This window comes from Heterodontus francisci, chromosome 2 (genome assembly GCF_036365525.1).
Source record: "Heterodontus francisci isolate sHetFra1 chromosome 2, sHetFra1.hap1, whole genome shotgun sequence".
NCBI lineage: Eukaryota > Metazoa > Chordata > Chondrichthyes > Heterodontiformes > Heterodontidae > Heterodontus > Heterodontus francisci.
Genome location: NC_090372.1, coordinates 82,580,736 through 82,587,413, shown reverse-complemented (window position 1 = coordinate 82,587,413; position 6,678 = coordinate 82,580,736). Strand labels below are relative to the sequence as shown.

At 53.8% G+C, this 6,678-nt stretch overlaps 1 pseudogene; it reads left to right on the top strand.

Annotated features, from left to right (window-relative positions):
• The first annotated feature begins 2,018 nt into the window (after positions 1–2,018).
• LOC137351917 (U2 spliceosomal RNA) lies at positions 2,019–2,127 on the top strand (annotated as a pseudogene).
• Positions 2,128–6,678: the final 4,551 nt, after the last annotated feature.

Sequence of the window (6,678 nt, the reverse complement as noted above, 5' to 3'; positions counted from 1 at the left end):
GCAAGTTCTCCCTGTGTCTGCGTGGGTTTTCTCCGGGTGCTCCGGTTTCCTCCCACAATCCAAAAGACTTGCAGTTTGATAGGTAAATTGGCCATTATAAATTGTCACTAGTATAGGTAGGTGGTAGGGACAGGTGGGGATGTTTGGTAGGAATATGGGATTAGTGTAGGATTAGTATAAATGGGTGGTTGATGTTCGGCACAGACTCGGTGGGCCGAAGGGCCTGTTTCAGTGCTGTATCTCTAATCTAATCTAATCTAAATCACAACACCTGTAAATCCAAATGGAGCATTCATAGTACCAGTACAGATTCTTATTATTGTCTGTAAGAAATGAAAGGCTTCTGGTCAATTCCCTCCAATTTTCTTTGGAGTGCGTGGGTGAAATATTTAAGTGCACGGCCCCTTTAAAAAAATTTTGTGCAGCTGCGCACACGCAGTAACTTAAAGAGGCCAAATTCTGTATGGCCTGCTTGGAAACTTTTGGGTAACTGCTGGGCATGCACCTTACAGGGAACATTGCTTTTAGCAATATCCAAGCTGCTCCTTCGTCCCCTTCACCGTCAGGTCAGATTACCTGAAGGTGCTGGGGATATGGTTCGGAAGGGCCGGGGCGTGCACCAAAACATGGGAGGAGCGAGTAGCCAAGGTACGACAAAAGTTGGGCATGTGGGGGCAGCGATCTCTCTCCATTGTGGGTAAGAACCTGGTCATCAGGTGCGAGGCGCTCACGTTGTTGCTCTACGTGGCGCAGGTCTGGCCCATACCCCACTCCTGCGCCGTGGCAGTCACCCGAGCCATTTTCCGCTTCGTCTGGGGATCTAAAATGGACCGGGTCCGGAGGGACACGATGTTCAAATCTCTGGACATGGGCGGGAAAAATGTACCCAACGTGGCCCTCATCCTGATGACCACCTTCGTGTGCGGCTGCATCAAGCTATGTGTAGATCCCCAGTACGCAAACTCCAAGTGTCACTACGTGCTGAGGTTCTATCTGTCCCCGGTGTTGCGAAGGATGGGCCTGGTCACATTGCCGCGGAACGCTCCGTGCAGTTGGGCGGCGCCGTACCACCTATCCTTCGTGGAGCAGTTTCTGCGGAAAAACACCTTTGACCACCGGTCCATCAGGCAGTGGTCTGCACGGAATGTCCTCAAGGCCCTACGGGAATAGGAAACGGTGGATCTGGTCGGATGGTTCCCCGAGCAGACCGTCAAAGTCATTTGGCGGAATGCCTCATCACCAGAACTTTCAAACAAGCACCAAGACGTAGCTTGGCTGGTGGTGAGAAGGGCCCTCCCCATCAGATCCTTCATGCACACCCGAAGTCTCGCCCCCTCCGCACAGTGCCCCCGCGTTGGCTGTGGTGGGGAAGAGACGGTCGCACACCTCCTCCTGGAATGTGCCTTTGCAAAGCAGGTGTGGAAAGAGATGCAGTGGTTTTTGTCAAGGTTCATCCCAAGCAGCTCTGTAACACAGGAGTCTGTGCTCTACGGGCTGTTCCCAGGGACGCACACCGAGACAAACATCAACTGCTGCTGGAGGACTATCAATTCGGTGAAAGACGCCCTTTGGTCTGCCCGAAACTTGCTGGTCTTCCAGCGCAAAGAGTTGTCCACCACCGAATGTTGCAGACTGGCACATTCCAAGGTCCAGGACTACGTGCTGAGGGACGCACTAAAGCTTGGGGCAGCCGCAGCAAAGGCTCAATGGGGAAAGACCACAGTGTAAGGTTCCCCCACCAAGCTGGACTGAGGGGCTGGATCAATGGGAAACCCCTCGAACTGTATCGTTAATATTCTCAATTGCTGTAAATGTAAAACTGTAATTGACATGACAATTGTGAAACGGAAGGGTTGGGAAGAAACACATGACAGTATTGAAGGAAACTGATCTCCCTTGCAATGTTTGTATTTTTTGGTGCTGTTTGGAAACTGTTTGGCAATGTAATTTTTACAGATGTTTATGAATAAAGTATATTTTGGAAATAAAAAAAAAAATATCCAAGCTGCTCCAAGCTGATCGCTTCTCGGCCTTTTGGCTAAGATCAAGTGTAGTATCTGTTCTTATCAGTGCTTATTTGATTGAGAAGAGACCATGATCATTGCCTTTTGATCCTGGGGAAGCTTTGAGTAAAATGGCTATAACCAATTTTCGAGCTTCGGGCCAGGGAGTGCGCAACACCGTTCGGGTGGTCGTGAAGGACAAGGAAGGAGATGCACCGGTCGATCGCACCTTCTTCATCAAGAAAATTCTCTTCGATTGCTGCGGATTTCAAGCGACGGACGTCTTCTGCCTGCAGGATTTCCCCAGCAGTGGATACTTCGACGTGACGTTCCGGAACGTGGCGGGATGCATCAAGTTCCTGAAGGCGTTCAAGGAGAAAGGGGACCGGGCGCCACTGTCGATCCTCACAGCGGAGCCGCTCTTCACGCTTCCGTCACAACGGGACCGGGTGGTGATGATTCACCTCTACAACCCCCATGTTCCGGTGGTGGATGTACTCACCTTTCTCGCCAGGTACGTCGAGGTGGCCGGCAGCAGCACTGATGTCAAGGACCCCTTTGGGATCTGGACCAGCAAGCGGCAGGTCAAGGTGACCTTGAAGGTAGATCCCAGTGGAGCCATCATCCACCCTCCCTCCAGCTTCGCTATCGGGGGAAGTCGAGGCTTCTTGGTCTACGCTGGGCAGCCCAGAGTTTGCCGCACCTGTGGCAAATCTGGTCACATGGCAGCCAACTGCAGCACGGTTGTTTTCAAGAACTGCAAGGAGGAAGGCCATCAGACCAAGGACTGTAAGCAGACTAAGTGTTGCAACTTGTGCGGTGCGGCAGGCCATCTCTACAAGACCTGCCCCAAACGTTGTCTCAGCTATGCTCAGGCGGCAAGGTCCAAGGAATGGCCGGGCGAAGGTTCGACGAAGGCATCCGCTGTTCGAAAGGAGACCAGCAACCTTCTCCGCAGTGAGGAACTTCAACCTGAGAAGGAAGGGGAGGCAGCTGAAACCAACGACCCAGCACCTACCCAGCGCCCGGAAACCCCTCCTCCACAGACAGAATCAATGGAGGAGGAGGCAGCAGATGGACAAACAGGTCAGTGGCAAGTGGTCCAGAGGAAAACCACAAAGAAAAAACATCCCAAAGCCACCACCCAAACCAGTGGCAAGAGGAGGCTCTCTTCTGAATCAGACTGCAACAACTCCTCTTCACTGGACGGGGAAATGCTGGAACGACAGCCCCTTCAAAAGAGGCGGCAGAACTCCGAGATGGATGAGAGAGCATCCCAGCCCCCGGGCACTGGAAGCTGTGATGGGCCCGGCGTGCCCCAACCCCAATTCCCCACACGTAACGACGTGGCCAACGCATCTCAGCTCTGCGACACCGGGAGCAAAGACACGTCTGGCGCACCTGAGCTCCGGGAGACCGGGAGCTGTGATGTTTTCGAGGAGGAACAGATGGAAGCAGCTGAGGATAACCCAATCCTCTCTGCATACAAGACCCCCCCGATGTCACCCGAGCGGCACAAACCCTGCATGAAAAATCAGGAGGGGTTTCTGAGCCCAACCAACGTGAAACTGCTTGCGCATACGATGGGTATGCAGGAACATCCCGAAGGGGAAGGACTGGGACTAGCGAGGACAAATGGTATGGGAAGCAACAACTAATTTTTAGTAAAAAATGGGTGTAAGAATTGCTTCCATTAATGTGCGTAGCATTAAATCGACTACGCGATGTGTTTCAACCTTGGATTACCTTGCCAAGGTCAAAGCTGACCTACTGTTTCTGCAGGAGTGTGGAATACCACACCTCAGCACCTACAGGCAGTGGTCGCGATGGTGGTCCCACGGGCCATCGATCTGGTCGGGGGGTAATGACTGCCGTTCCTCCGGCCTGGGTATTCTGCTGCGGGGAGGTAACTTCACCATCTCCGAAGTTAAGGAGGTGGTGGGCGGCCGCCTCCTCGTAGCAGACGTGATGTACAACAACGCTCCGCTCCGGTTGATCAACGTGTACGCCCCGGTACAACGCAGCGAGCGGCTGACCGTCTTCCAGCATCTCCCACTGCTGCTGGCAACGTCCAGGCCGGTCATCCTAGGCGGTGACTTCAACTGCATCATCGATGCGGCTGGATGATCTGGCAGTGACGACAGCAAACTGGACGCTACGTCCAGATTCCTAATAGAAACAGTTAAGGATGCCAAACTGCACGACGTCTTCAGCAAACCTGCAGACGGAGCGCAGCGCAGATACACATGGTCAAGATCGGACGGGTCTGCCCGTTCCAGGATTGACTTCCTGTTTGTGTCCCGTGCTGTCACGGTCGGATCCACCGACGTCAAGCCGGTGTTCTTCTCCGACCACTGCCTCTTACTGGCCGACTGTCACTTACAGGACGACCAGCGGGTTGGCAGAGGGACGTGGAAGCTCAATGCGACACTGCTGACCCCAGAGAACGTTGAGGAACTCAAAAGGGATTACAATGGTTGGAGGACCGTGAAACCCCTCTTTGAGTCTCCAGTTCACTGGTGGGAAGCGACTAAGGAGAACATCAAGAGGTTCTTCATCCACAAAGGTGTTCAGAAGGCGAGAGAGAGACAGAGGGAACTGTCCCGACTCCAGAAAATTATGCAAAATCTACTCCGGTTGCAGTCAATGGGGGTCGAGGTCAAGGAGGACCTCCAAGAGGTGAAGAGCCAGCAGGCCTCGCTCTTTGCCAAGGAGGCCTCCAAGATCATCTTCCGGTCCAGAGTCCGCTCCATCGAGCAGGATGAGACGTGCTCGCGTTACTTCTTCCAAAAGGTACACAGAGAGAGCTCTGTTATCAGCAGCCTGAAGGAAGAAGATGGCTCGGTAACGTCTTCGCAGTCCGACATACTAAGGATCAGCAAATCCTTTTATGCTGGGTTGTATGACGCGAAGCCCACAGACAGCAGAGCCTCCCAGTCCTTCCTGTCATCTATCACAGAGGTCTTAGATGACAGCAGGAGGGAGGGACTGGACAAGCCGCTAACTCTGGACGAGCTGACAAAGGCCGTCGAGTCTTTCGAGGCGAGTAAAACTCCCGGGAGCGACGGCTTACCGGTCGAGTTGTACTCGGCCCTGTGGGACTGGGTCGGCCCGGACCTGCTGGAAGTATACGAGAGTATGCTCCTGGCCGGTAGCATGTCAGAATCCATGAGGAAAGGCATCATCACCCTCATTTACAAGCAGAAGGGGGAGAGGGTAGAAATCAGAAATTGGCGGCCCATTTCACTGCTTAATGTTGATTACAAGATTCTGTCCAAAGTCATAGCCAGTCGAGTCAAGTCTGCTCTGGAGCTGGTGATTCACCCCGATCAGACCTGTACTGTACCCGGCAGAAAGATCTCTGATAGCCTCGCGCTACTCAGGGATACGATCGCCTACGTACGGGACAGGAGGGTGGACACCTGCCTCATCAGCCTGGACCAGGAGAAGGCTTTTGACAGGATATCGCACACCTACATGATGGACGTGCTTTCCAAAATGGGGTTTGGGGAGGGAATCTGCAATTGGATCCAACTGCTCTACACAAACATCAGTAGCGCAGTGTCAATCAACGGGTGGGAATCTGAAAGTTTCCCGATCAAATCTGGAGTCAGACAGGGCTGTCCTCTGTCCCCGGTCTTGTTTGTTTGCTGTATTGAACCCTTTGCTGAGTCTATTAGGAAGGATGCGAGCATAAGAGGGGTGACAATCCCAGGCAGCGGAGGCACTCAGGTCAAAACCTCCCTGTACATGGATGACGTCGCAGTCTTCTGCTCGGATCCGCTGTCCGTGCGCAGACTGATGAGCATCTGCGACCAGTTCGAACTGGCCTCGGGAGCCAAAGTTAACCACGGCAAGAGCGAGGCCATGTTCTTTGGGAACTGGGCTGACCGATCCTTTGTCCCCTTCACCGTCAGGTCAGATTACCTGAAGGTGCTGGGGATATGGTTCGGAAGGGCCGGGGCGTGCACCAAAACATGGGAGGAGCGAGTAGCCAAGGTACGACAAAAGTTGGGCATGTGGGGGCAGCGATCTCTCTCCATTGTGGGTAAGAACCTGGTCATCAGGTGCGAGGCGCTCACGTTGTTGCTCTACGTGGCGCAGGTCTGGCCCATACCCCACTCCTGCGCCGTGGCAGTCACCCGAGCCATTTTCCGCTTCGTCTGGGGATCTAAAATGGACCGGGTCCGGAGGGACACGATGTTCAAATCTCTGGACATGGGCGGGAAAAATGTACCCAACGTGGCCCTCATCCTGATGACCACCTTCGTGTGCGGCTGCATCAAGCTATGTGTAGATCCCCAGTACGCAAACTCCAAGTGTCACTACGTGCTGAGGTTCTATCTGTCCCCGGTGTTGCGAAGGATGGGCCTGGTCACATTGCCGCGGAACGCTCCGTGCAGTTGGGCGGCGCCGTACCACCTATCCTTCGTGGAGCAGTTTCTGCGGAAAAACACCTTTGACCACCGGTCCATCAGGCAGTGGTCTGCACGGAATGTCCTCAAGGCCCTACGGGAAAAGGAAACGGTGGATCCTGTCGGATGGTTCCCCGAGCAGACCGTCAAAGTCATTTGGCGGAATGCCTCATCACCAGAACTTTCAAACAAGCACCAAGACGTAGCTTGGCTGGTGGTGAGAAGGGCCCTCCCCGTCAGATCCTTCATGCACACCCGAA